Here is a 13,098-nt window from a genome sequence, read left to right on the forward strand (position 1 = left end):
ACCTCTTGACCTACCCATTACCTTGTGGATGATACAGAGAGGTCGTAACCTGTTCTATGCCATGCCTTTCCAAAAACTCCTTAAAGTCCCTTGAGACCAACTGGGTACCATTGTCCCACAGACACCTACGGGGAAAACCTTCTCTCCAAAATAGAGTTATGGTTGCTTAGCTTACATAACTAGCAAATTTCTGGGTATGCAGTAATAAAATTGAGGCAAAAAAGTAGTCTGTACAAAAAATAAAGAGAACCAAAAAAAATTAAAATTTGCTGTGGTTTAACCCAGTAAAGGTGTACCCCATTATACCATTTAAGGGGAGCAGGGGTTGCGGGGGCAAAACCACAGCCTTTTTGCCACGATTTCTTGTGTAAACGGCATTTTCTGCTGCGATTGTACCACATGGAACCGAATTACTGGGGGGTTTTGGTTTTACTTGTAACCATAACGTCCCTTTAACATTTTCTCACTGAATATATATATCACAACCAATGGTTTGCCTTACAGCTCCACTGAAGCAAATAGAAATCACCTCTGCAACACTCACCTCTGGAAAATAGGTTTGAAAGCACTGCTTGCCCGACACTAGACTCCTCCCTGGAATCCCTGTCAATGCAGCAGAATCTTGTTAAGGTGTGGGTAGACCGCCACGCAGCAGCTTTGCAAATGTTGAGTAAGGGAACACCAGACAGGAACGCTGTAGTAGAAGCCACTGCCCTAGTGGAATGTGCTTTAGGTCTACCTCGCAGCAGGCTCTTTGCAAGCCGATGACAATGGGAAATGCATCTAGATAGCCACCTGGAAATTGAAGCCTTCGACAGGGCCTTCACTTTATCAACTGGTCCAAATAGAAAACAAAAAGTTGCAAAGTCTTGCGAAAGTCCTTTCTGCATTCGATATAGAACTTCAACGCACAGCAACGTCCAGTGAATGCAATCCCCTCTCTGCCGTAGAGATAGGAGAGCCGAAGAACACCGGTTCGTGGAGATGAAAAGTTGCCGGTACCTTTGGCATAAATGAGGGGTGAGTGTGCAGCACCACCCTGGATTGATAGAAAGTTAAATATGGTGGCTTGTAGTAGAGCGCTCTTAACTTTCAGACACGTCTGGCAGAAGTAATAGCCACTAGAAAGGCAATCTTCCATGAAAGATACTTCAGAGGAGCCCGGTGCATAGGCTCAAAGGGTGGGCCCATTAATTTGGAGAGGACCACATTCAGCTCCCAAGCTGGGGCAGGCGCCTTTACTGGAGGAAAAGTCCAAAACAGGACCATGAGGAATTCTTTAATCAGTCGATGAAACCAGAGGGCCTACCCATCGTGCAAGTGTAACGAGAGATAGCAGACAGGTGGACTTTTACTGATGCGTATGCTAAGCCTGCCTTTGCTAATGATAGCAGATCTGGCAAAAACGGAGAAGACTTGATTCAAAGACGGTTGAGCTTTTGCGAATGACATGGTAAAATGCTTCCACTTGTGTTCGTAGCATCATAAGAGTAGATGGAGATCTAGACTTTGCCAGTATTGTACGTAATTCCAAAGGCAATTTGAAATGCCCAAACTCTAGTGCTGCAGGAGCCAAGCTGTCAATTTGACAGACACTGGGTCGTGGTGGAGCACGGATCGGCCTTCTCTGGAGAGCAGGTCTGGAAGAGGAGGCAGTCTGATGCAAGGTGCTACCGACAGATCAAAGTCGGATTACCAAATTAGGCGTGGCCACGTCGGAGCAATGAGGATCATCTTGCATTGGCTCTGTTCTGTCTTAATTACTCGTAGATGGAGAGGGATTGGAGGGAATGCGTAGACAAAACAGGCTCTCCCATGTAATAGAGAAGGCGCCCCCAGACTCCTCCTTTGAGGGTTCCTGCTAGCAAACTGGGTGCATTTTCAGTTGGCCGCTGTGGTGAATAGGTCTATCTGCGGCCAGCCCCGTGTTGAGAAAAGCCAGAGAACCTGGTATTGACAGAGTTCCCATTCATGGCAGGATCACAGTTCCTTGCTGAGGGAATCCGTGATGGTGTTGTGGATCCCAGCCAGATGAAACGAAATGGGGACCATATTGTGAGGGATCGCCGAGTTCCTCAGCCTTTGCAATTCTTTGGAGAGAATGGGAGAGCGGGTCCCTCCTTGCTTCCTGATGTAGAACATGTTGGTGGTGTTGTCTGTAAAGATGTGATCCACCTTGCCATATAGCTGGGGTCTGAATTACGTGAAGAACCAGAACACCGCTCGGAGCTCCAACACATTGATGTGAAGCGACTTGTCCTCTGGCTGTCAGAGGCCTCTTGCATGGAATTCTCCTGTATGCGCTCCCAAACCTTCCAGGGAGTTATCGGTTGTCACCGTGGCCTGATGTACCGCTGAAAGGGAGCGGCGCCCTGTGTGAGGGGTTGTTGATGGCCCCACCAATGCAGAGTTTGGCAGAGAGGCGGATTGAGCTCGATTTTGTCGTTCCAGGAGACCGGCTTCCACCTGGCATCTAGGAACTCCTGAAGAGGTTTTATATGCAACTTGCAGTGGGGTACTACAGGAATGCAGGAAGACATCATCCCCAGTAGCGACATGATGGAGCAAACTTTTGTCAGCTGGAGAGAAGACAGCTGCAGGACCTTGTGGGGAAAGGCTTGGACGCTTTCCTCCGATGGAGTTGCTAGACATTGCAGTGTATGCCGACGTGAGCAGAGGAACAGAGCGTTCAGAGAGCACGCTATGTATGACTTTGGAAAGTTGATGGAGAATCCCAGAGAAGTCAGGCATTGGATGGTCTCTTTTGTGTGCTGCAGGGTTAGTGACTGTGATGGTCGCACATTAGCCAAACGTCTAGGTAGGGGAAGACTTATATGCCTGGGCGTCAGAGAGTGGCAGCCACCAGAGCTAAGCATTTTGTATAGACTCTTGGAGCCCATTCTAGGCTGGAGGGCAGAGCTTTGAACTGGTAATGCTTGCCTCACACCATGAAACGAAGGAAATGCCTGTGCTTGCGATGTATGGGGATGCTGAAGTAGGCATTCACCAAGTCCAGAGAGGAAGTCTTCCTGTTCCGGCTGGAAGAAAACCTGTTTTAGTGTGACCATGCAGAACGTTTGCGATTTTAGAACTTGTTGAGTAGCCTGAGGTTGGGGATGGGCCTACACCCACCAGACTTTTTTCTCACCAGGTGGTATATGTAGTACACTCCAGAGCCCCGGAGGTGTGATGGCAAAGCTTCTATAGCCCCACCCTTTTTTTTTTTAACAGGGACCTAACTTCTTGTAAAAAAGAGGGGCAGCTGTTAATTTTTCTTTATTGGTGAAATGGAAGGGCATTTGTCCAGAAATTCGAGGGTGGGACCCTGTAGAACAATGTTGAGCACCCACTTGTTGGTGGAGATGTTGCGCCACTGGTCGACAAACTGACGACCGGCCTCCCACTGAAGTGAGCTGAAGTGGGGGCCTGGACCCGAGTTTGCATGTGGGAAGAGTCTTCGTCGTTGTTGAGTACCTCTGTATGCTTGCAACCTCTCCCAGTACGCCTACTGTGAGGCAGTGCAAGACGGTAAATCCCTGGAGGTTCTGGAGAATCTGCCATTCCGAGATCAAAAGGGCTGCCTCTGTTGCTGCAAGGTGCCCCAGGAGTGGGCGGTGTCAGTGCTTTACTTTAATACATTTATATAGCGCCGCCATGAATCCAAGGGCATGAGGGCACTACAAGACACAAACAACAAGTAAGAGAGTCCGGGATGGAAAGCTATTGTGGAGAAGATAATTTATAACTGTCTCAGAGTCATTTAGTTGAACAAATATGCCTTTAGGCTCTTCTTCAACAATTCTAGGGAGTCAATGGATCGCATCTTTAAAGGAAGAGCATTCCAAGCGCTAGGTCCATTGAAGACAAAGGCTGAGTTAGCTGCTCTGACAGTGTGGCATATTGGTTCAGACAGAAAGTGCTGATTGTTCGACCTTAATGTTCGTACATTGTTGTTTGTGGATAGCAGCTGTTGTAGGTATCCAGGCAAGTTTCCGGATCTGCACTTATGTATAATAGTCAGGGTTCAGAATAGAAATCTAGAGGTCACTGGCAGCCAATGTAGCTCACGTCTTGCCGATGTGACATGGTCTCTATATTTAAGATTCATAACAGCTCTGATAGCCCCATTTTGGCATACCTGCAGCCTATTACAGTCGGACTTACTGATACCCATGAGTAGCTAGAGCAGTAGTCCATTTTAGAACCTGCTATTGTTCTCGCAATAGTCTCAGCGTTCTCCTGTGAGATCAATGGCCTTAGGTGTGCTAACAATTTGATGTAGTATGCACATGAGGATACAAGACTGCTGACATGCTGTTTCATGGTCATATGCTGATCGAAGGTTACTCCAAGGGTTTTCACCTCGTCTGTCTTGATTGCCTGAATGGACTTGTCGACCTTTTTACCAAAGGGGTCTACTCCATTAAAGGGCATATCTACGACTTTACACTGCACCTCCGGGTCTTCAACCACCCGTTGCCTCAGCACGGCGCCATTCCCCCATTTGACAGAAACCAGTGTCGGTTATGTCTAGGGCTACAATGATGTTGTGATCAGATGCAGCCTCCCCTTCATGTAGCAAGGCCAGGGCATCCTCCTTTTTGCCATTAGGCAGGACATCTAGGATGGGGCCCATCTTATACCACAATTCCGGGTCGTATCAAGGAATTTGCGGCTTTGATGGTGGTGGTAGCCGTGGCAATCACCCGATTTCCAAAAGTGTCTAGTTGCTTCCCCTCCATGTCCGGGGGCACCATGCATGGAGAAGGGTTGGCCGATCCCTTATTTGCTGTAGCTGACACAACAGAGTCAGGAGGTGGCTGAGCGTGAAGACACTTTGGTGTGGTATTCAGAACTTTATATTTCTTTCCTATGCAATCTTTTTTTGGAGGAGTTGGTGGATTTTCATGACCAGATGCTGTCAAGTATAGGGATGGGTATGACTGATTTTCTGGAGGTTTTGCTCCTTTGAAACAGGAAACCCTCTTTCCTCTGTTACTCCAGAACCAGATCGAAGAGCTTCACTGTACGTGTTAATAGTACATGAAAAGAACCTATTTCGTCTGGTGGAGAATCTCGTGAAGGCAGATCACGGGTTTCTCCATCCGCTGGTACAAGGTCCTCACACTCATCTGTAGTATGTGTATCCAGGCCTGTGTCCGTGTCTGGACCAGGGGTTGTGTCTGTGAGAGCAACCACTGGGACTAAGAACAACTGAAGTGTTGGTTGAAGAGGCCGCAGCTGCAGGATTACAACCCCTGTGCGGGCAACACTGGAGGGCTCCCTACTAGGGGCAACTTGAGGGGCCGGAGAAGGTATCTGGTACTGCAGTTCTTTGACTAAAGTCTGTAAAGCTGATAAGATGTCCAATGACAGATCTCTGGGGGCCGATGATGTTCCCAAGGGAACCATAGGCATAGCAGTGGGTGGAAGTGGTGGTGGCACTCGCTGACGGGGTGCTAGTAGAATTGTCCGGTTCCCATTCCCCATCCTCCTGATCCAAAAATGATGACTCCAGAGGCTCTTCCTCCAACATGCTACCTTCTTGCAGCATCTGGACAGGTGGTGTCTCAGTGGCCAAAGGGACAGGATGAAAAATGGTTTTGCCTCTTTTGACGAATGCTGCTGCAAAATCCCTTCAGTGTCCTTTCTTTTGTCACCAGGACTAAGAATCTGAAGACCGGGTCTTGTGCTGCTGCATCCTGAAGGCGTCCGACTCCAAGCTCTTCTCTGATGAGGTACTGTGTTGGCTTGGGTAAAACTTACCTTAAATCTTGTGTGAATCCTGTGTAGCTTTTGGGGTGATTCGTGTGTTTGGGAATTCGCACATACTGTTCAACCTGGCACAAAGCTGGGAAAGTCTAGGTTGTCTTCTGTGGAGTACCTGCACCCTTTCAGCGAACCCTGAAGTCTGCACTTACTTGTTGGAAGAGATATCCTTTGGAACTCTTATCTTTCTGCATCCTGTGCCTATCCTGACCTGGCTAAAGTTGGCCACTAGACCACTAGTGTCCCCCTTCTGTCACTGAAACACTCATGCTCCAAGAATAGGGAAGGACTTACAAGGTTTGGGCCTTTGCCTTGAAATATAAAAAGTGTTGCAATGTACTCACTTGTAAATGAGTTGGCTAGGTAACGATCTCTGTAATAGGATAAGTTACAAAAGTTCTTACTTACCTGTGAAAGTTCTGCCAAATTCTAAAAAGTATAGAAGGTTATTTTACTTACCTGTGAATATGTTTTGCCATTCTAAAACGTATTTGACATTACTGTACTTGCCTGTGAATTGTTTTCTACTCTTCTGAAAATGTAATATAGTTGCTTTCACTTTATTATATATCTAATTGTATAATTGTAAATGTTCATCAACTGCATCTTACTCACCTTGAATAGCTGTGTGCCATTCTAAAAGTGTATCATTTTGTTTTGCTTTCCCTGATCTGCTTTAGAGCATTTCTAAAATAGTCTTTACAGAAGCTTTGCTTACCTTGATCTGCTTTAGTGCATTTCTGAAATAGTATATGGAGTTATTGCTTACCTTAGTCTGTGGTCCACTGATCTGAAAGGCAACCTTAGTATAACCAATAGTTTACCATAACATTGGTTTTACTCACCTTGTATAACTTAAGGTTATCCTAAATGTAGTTCCGAGTTGATACTGATCCTAGAACTGTGTTTCACTATTCTGAGAAGCATCTAAGTTAGCTTTGAACTGTGTTCTGGAAAGTAATTCAATTGTAACTGTATGGGGTCTACCTGCAACACTGTTGCTATAACTGTTTTACTCTTGCTACAGAATAACACTGAATGTTATGACCCTTAGTGTATACTGCCCTTAAATTACTTATAGTGATCTAAAAGCAACTTATGTGGTTTTACTCCTGATGAATAGGTGTTTGCTATTTTAAATGTGTTACACAAGGTTTGACTAACCTTGAATTAGTGATTGTTTTTCCAAATCAGGTTTACGCTTTGGTTTGCATGCCATAAGCATTGTGTTGGTTTTTTTATATTGATTGTATGAATTGACATAGTACTTTCTTCCTGACAAGAATTGTCTTGGCCTACAAGTATTTAAAATACACCTTTATTTTTACAATACGTCTGGGTGTAATGTTTCTTTTGAACCACATACATGCTATAAATTGTGCTTGCCTACAGCCCCCTCTCCCTCCTAAAATAAGCCTGGCTGCTCGGTCTATGCTACCAAATGTTCTCAGGTGGTACAGCCTTATACTAAGAGTGTAGTTGTGGACTGCCTCAGATACTGTTTTGTGAAGCCCTTAGTTGGACTTCAGAAAACTCGCTCTAACATTTACCCTATTCCAAAAGAAGTGTTTTTGGTTTAATTAGGTTTATCTTCATAAAAGGTGACAACCTCAGACACCTTGTACATTGGAGGTTCAGATCTCTCCTTGGACCATGTACCTGTCCTTGACGTTTCCGGAAGGAAAAACACAATGTCCTCTGTGTCTACAGTTATCTTATGAAGGGTTCAGACAATCTTTCAGTAGCTTTGGTAAAATCAGAGGAAGTTGCTGGTGTATTAACAGGAGACCAAGAAACGTGTGTTTTTGTGCGCTTTCCCCCCATGTTTCAACTTGGATCTCATTAACCCAATCCAGCTTCCGTAGGTCGATAGAGTGTGCAAATGGCTGATGGTCGCTCTCTGTGCAATCAATCACAGTAAAATCTTAGAGTTAACAATCCACCATTATATACTCTATTATGGAGGAACAGTATGCCTGCTGGCATCTATCTTTCATTTTCACCAAGGCAAATTCAGACATTAAGTTATCTAAATACCTGCTGGTTCGTTCGTGCTTTGCTGACGGGAGATTTCTAGGAGGAATGCCACATGCTTCCTCCCGCAGCCTTCTTTTCGTCATAATTTTTGAGCAACTCACCGACTTGGACATTAAAATTGCCCATCAGCATAATATTGCAATTTGCACCATTCCCTGTGCTATCATGAAGAACTCTCCTTAGATTGTTCAAACTTGCAATATTGATGTAGATCACTATGTTTGTTAGAACAATATGGTGCAGAAAAGAACAAAAGCAATCAGTGTACTATTGGGGAACAACCTTGCGACCTGTAGCCATACACAGTCACGGAATAGAACTGCCAATCTTCATTTGTTCCTGCCCTTATGGCTTTTCTCAGCTTTTGCTCCAAAAAACAAAGGCCTGGTACATTGACTTCTTCCACCAGCCAATATTCCTCGAGGCAAACTATGTTAAAATTCTTAAATAGCCCATCCAGGCAACATCATATAAGTTTGTTTTCATACACCAGCCACAGTCCATGAAATTCTATTTGTTGCAGACATTAGGGGTGGTGAGCTGTGGGTTTGTTCACTTATGTGTGCCATAGAGATAATTTGGTCTATGTATGTGGATACCTTCATATGCTCTGTATGAACGAGGTATGCTTGTTTGGACACTATCAACTCATCAGCGATGGAGTCCCCTGCAAAGCCTTGTTCAACTCTAATCTTGTTAGGTCGATAATGGGAAAGATTGATTCAGGCAATGGCCCATCTTGAGGCATACCTTCATTTCCCCTCAAGCCTGATAATAAAGATGGATTAATATATTCATACCATGAGTCAAGGATGTGCAACTGCCTGGATTTTACATCTAAATAAAGCTAATTACCTTTTGCTAAAGCCTCTTGACATAGGATCAAGAAAGCCCGAAAATGAGGGTTGCTAAAACCAAAGTGGACAATGCATCCTCCACCTTAGAGACAATCGGATAGAATCCTAACTGATGTAAAGTTTTTAAAGGAAACCTATGTGAATCCCAACCTTTTTTGAATGGCAGCGATCAATGTATGCTTGGTTCCTCCGGTTTTTTAGACCGTCATCTTTCTCGGTTGAAATGACTTCTTCAGAATAGAAAGTAGGTACATTACATGGCCATGGCAAGGAGCGACAGCAGAGTAGTGTAAGACACAGAGTTAGATGTCATTCATAGCTAGCCAATTTTTTGTGTTCTTTCTGAAACTTAGGAAGGTCTGGTCAATTCGTAGATGATAGGGAAGGGCATTCCAGAATAAAGCTGCCTGCGCAGGGAAGCTGTTACCGCTGGCTTTCTTCAAGTTGAATCGAGGGGCTAAGATGCAATAGGAATTAGCTGCTCGTGTGGGCCGTGACAATGTTTGATGATTCTTTCTCTTAAGTACTGTGGAGCATTGTTGTTCAGGTATTTGTGAGTAATGGAGACTATTTTGAGTTGAATCCTATCCTTGATGGACAGCCATTTGTATTGTCTAACCTCCGAGATATGTTCTCTTCTCGGGATGCTTAATGCTGTTTGAAGAGCATTATTTTGTAACATTTGGAGTTTGTCTGTTATATATTTGCTAGCCCCTGCGTAGAGGGCGCTGCAATAATCAAGTTTAGATGGGATAAAGGCTCTTGATAGTGTGATGCAACTATTAGTGAAAAGGCAAGGTTTGCAAGCATGAATCAACTTGCACGTATACGCTGTAGCGGAGGCCGTTGCGTTAACTTGTTTGCCCATGTTCAAGGTAGAATCCAAATAAAATCCTAGCGTTTGAGTTTTCTTGCCAACTTTAATCACAATACCATCAATACTGAAAGATGAGTATTGCTCATCCTGTTTATTGAGGTTAGCCTGGGCTCCTAGGATTAGTATCTCAGTTTCATCATTCAGGCAGAGGCTGTGGGCTGCCATCCATGCCTGAATGATTGAGTACATTTTATTTACTAAGGCGAGGTCTGTGTTGTAGTTGCCCGAAAGAGGTATGAGTATCTGAGTGTCATCTGCATAGTTAGTGTAGATGACACCAAGATGGTCCAAGTCATCGAACAGGAGCTTGGTAAATATGCTATACATGGTCGGAGAGAAACAGGAACCTTGCGGTACTCCACATGTAATGGGTGTTGGATTGGCAGCAGCACAGAGAGAGAAGACTCTCATAGATCTGTTACTGAGAAAAGATTGGATCCACTTTTTGAGGCTTCTTGGGAGAACTTATCCGCGAATGATGTGTTCACAAAGGAGTTTGTGGTCCACCAGATCAAACGCAGCTGACAGGTCGATTTGTAGTAGCAAATCTATCAGGGCAGTTTCTGTGCCATGAAGTGGTCGAAAGACAGATTGTCTTAATCCTATGAGGTTGTTAGTCTCAAGATACCTCTGGATCTGGAGGTAAGCAGCCTTGTCTATTATTTTGAGCAAGAACGGGACCGTGGTAATAGGGCAGTAATTAGTTGGGATAGAAGGGTCCAGTGTTGATTTCTTTAGCAGTGGTAAGACCCATGCATCTTTTAAGTTTGTGGGTACCTTGCAGGTGCGGAATGAGGAATTAGTTTAGTTATAAATGGGGGAAGGTGTCTGTAGGCTTCTTTTATTATTTGGGCCGGGCATAAGTCACTTTGGCATCTTGAAGGTTTAAGCAATGCTATGATCTATTCAACCTCCAAGGTGGAAAATTGCGTGAATTTAAATTCCAGCAGCAAGTTAATTGGGTGTTTGAGGTCTCTGGTATGCTTCTGATTTGGAGAGGTTAAGTCTTTTTTCAGCTATTTTATTTTGTAGCGTTGCAATTTTGTCAGATAAAGCATTATGGATGTTTGTATATCATGTTTTATCTTTAGAGCAAGAGTCATCAGGGAGAATGGGAGATTCCATTTCCCTAAGGATCACAAAAAATTCCTTCGTGTTGGAGCTGGCTTTTTGGATCCTGTCGTTGTAGGTTTCACGTTTGGTACGGAGTATTTCCGATTTGTATTTGGAAGATCTCTCATTCGGATTGTCTCTATTTTCTTTCAATGGTAGATTTTTCCAGATGGTTTCCAATTTTCTATTCTCTAATCTTAAAGCTTTTAACTGAGGTGTGAACAAAGTATTGAGGTGTGCTTTGGGTTTGCTTTTTCTCAATTTAAGTGGGGCAATATCATCTAATGCTTGGGTAATAGTAGTATTGTATAAGTCTAATAATTAACAGGGACTACTAGGTTGGAGGATGCGTTCAAGGTAAGGCTCAGAAGAGGCATAGGTTTGTCGGTAGTGATATACTGTTTGTTCCTGGTAGGGAGAGGCGGAGACATCGGGTTAGGCTTGATGGCCACATGCTTGGCTGGAATAGTAAAGGATACAAGATAGTGGTCAGTCCATGTCTGTGGTTCGATAGAGGTGATTGAAGATTCACAGTTGATGTCGGCTACCCAGTCTAATATTCTACCTTTCTCATGGGTAGGTAGGTTGACTCTTTGTGAACCTACCTACCCATGAGAAAACTTTGTGAATTTGTTAAGACAGTTTTCTTCGTACAGGCCATCAATCTCTCCAGAGCCTCCAGGGTGGATTTACATATTCTCTGGGCTTCCAAAACCTGTTCCTATTGACAACGTTACACCACAACAATCAAGAAACTGGTATTCTGACCTGCGCCAGTGTCTCACCTCTCTAACCTTTTGTTTTCTTCTGGTATGCTCGTGCTCTGTTTCATGGTGCTGACTTTTATACGTCATTAAGATGAAACCCAGTCAACTATCAATCCACTTCTCTCCTTTCTCACTATTCCAAAGTTCTTGAACTTGTACTCTTTAACCATATTACCGAGAGGTCAGCAAGCCCTGTGAGCCCTTCCAGTCTGGGTTCTGCAGCAGCTACTGCTCAGACATAGCGCTTAACCAAGTCTCCAACTCCCTCAATTTGACTCATCCAAGCCATGTGACATCTATTCTCATTCTTCTCGATTGTTATTGCTGCATTCTATTCATTTTGTTTACTTTTCAGCATTGGCCCTACTCAGAATAGCTTTGGAGTGCCTTACAAAGTTCAAATGTTATTTACATACAGTTTATCATCTCTCCTTCAGACCCTCTGAGATCTTGGCTATCAGGGATCCGGCCTTGCTTGGCTGGCCTTCTACCTGGCCGATGACTCCTTAGCATTTTCTGAAACTTTGGAATGCCGTGTGTCTATCCTCAATTTGGGCACAACGATCATGCCTTTCCTCTTCCAAAGGTACAAAATAGCTTATTTCTTATATCCCACACTGTTCAATACTGTATGGTGTATCCCACAAACTGTATGGTGTGCTAGAACTACCTGAAAAGGGCTTGAAAATTATGGATTTGTAAAATGGATATAAGATTCAGGCCACCACACATAGCACTAACCCAGTCTCACATTGTGTTCAGGCTATGATGTGTACTTTCATAACTTCAGCGTGGCAACTTCTCCCCTAGCAGACCTAGATTCTTGCAAAAAGGAGGCCTCTCAGTATAGGTGGACATACAACACATATTCCCAAATTCACCCTGCTGTCCTCTCTAAGCAAAGGAACACAACTGACAGGGAGAATGGAAAGGGCACAATTATGCAGGTGATCCCCAGTTTAACAACACTGCACTGAAAGGGGCCAACACCTAGTATTAAAGACACACAGATTTAGCTTCACCCTCATTTAAAAGTGACTTAACCATGAATGTATGCAGATTTCGGAAGTTGGGAAGACCAGGAACTGTATTGTGCTCTCCTGGGAGCCCCCACACAACTCCCTCTCACCTGTCACAGCATGTGCAAGGCTCATAAAGAGGTACTGTGAGGTAACTGATTCTGCCAATGAGGACATATGCATCCAGTACTCCTCAAGTGGACACCTCATGGGCGATAATGTCCTAGCACCTGCAGACATTTCCAGGCAGGCCAAGGCAGGTCAAAATCATAGTTTACACGAAGTTTAAGTGAGACAGAGTCAATTATCTAAAAAGTCCCCCTGGGGTCAGATAATCAAGCACCTGGAACATTAATTTCATATTCTTCTCATGCACAACTGCCACACCTGTAAAGTAACATCCAAGCTGAATCTCACTGTAATTGGTTCAGAATTTATTTTCTTTCAAGCGTGTATAAAACAACCTTGAAATTATGCATCAAGGCTGGTTTTATGTTACTACATTCATTCTCAAAAGAAAGCTTGTGATTCTGTAACTTACCATAGTTCCTGCTATTTGTGGTTGTCGCTCCTGGAATTTAAAGTCACATTACTGGGCAATCGGGTTCTTGCATTTTTAAATGACAAAAGTACTAGAATGCAAAGGGATGGGCTTAACA

At 44.1% G+C, this 13,098-nt stretch overlaps 1 protein-coding gene across 6 annotated transcripts in view; it reads right to left on the reverse strand.

Annotated features, from left to right (window-relative positions):
- The window catches only part of RNF14 (ring finger protein 14), a 561,830-nt gene that overhangs the window by 62,867 nt on the left and 485,865 nt on the right, over positions 1-13,098 (reverse strand). The window lies entirely within an intron of this gene.

Source organism: Ambystoma mexicanum, chromosome 3p (genome assembly GCF_040938575.1).
Source record: "Ambystoma mexicanum isolate Mex_15411 chromosome 3p, UKY_AmexF1_1, whole genome shotgun sequence".
Lineage (NCBI taxonomy): Eukaryota > Metazoa > Chordata > Amphibia > Caudata > Ambystomatidae > Ambystoma > Ambystoma mexicanum.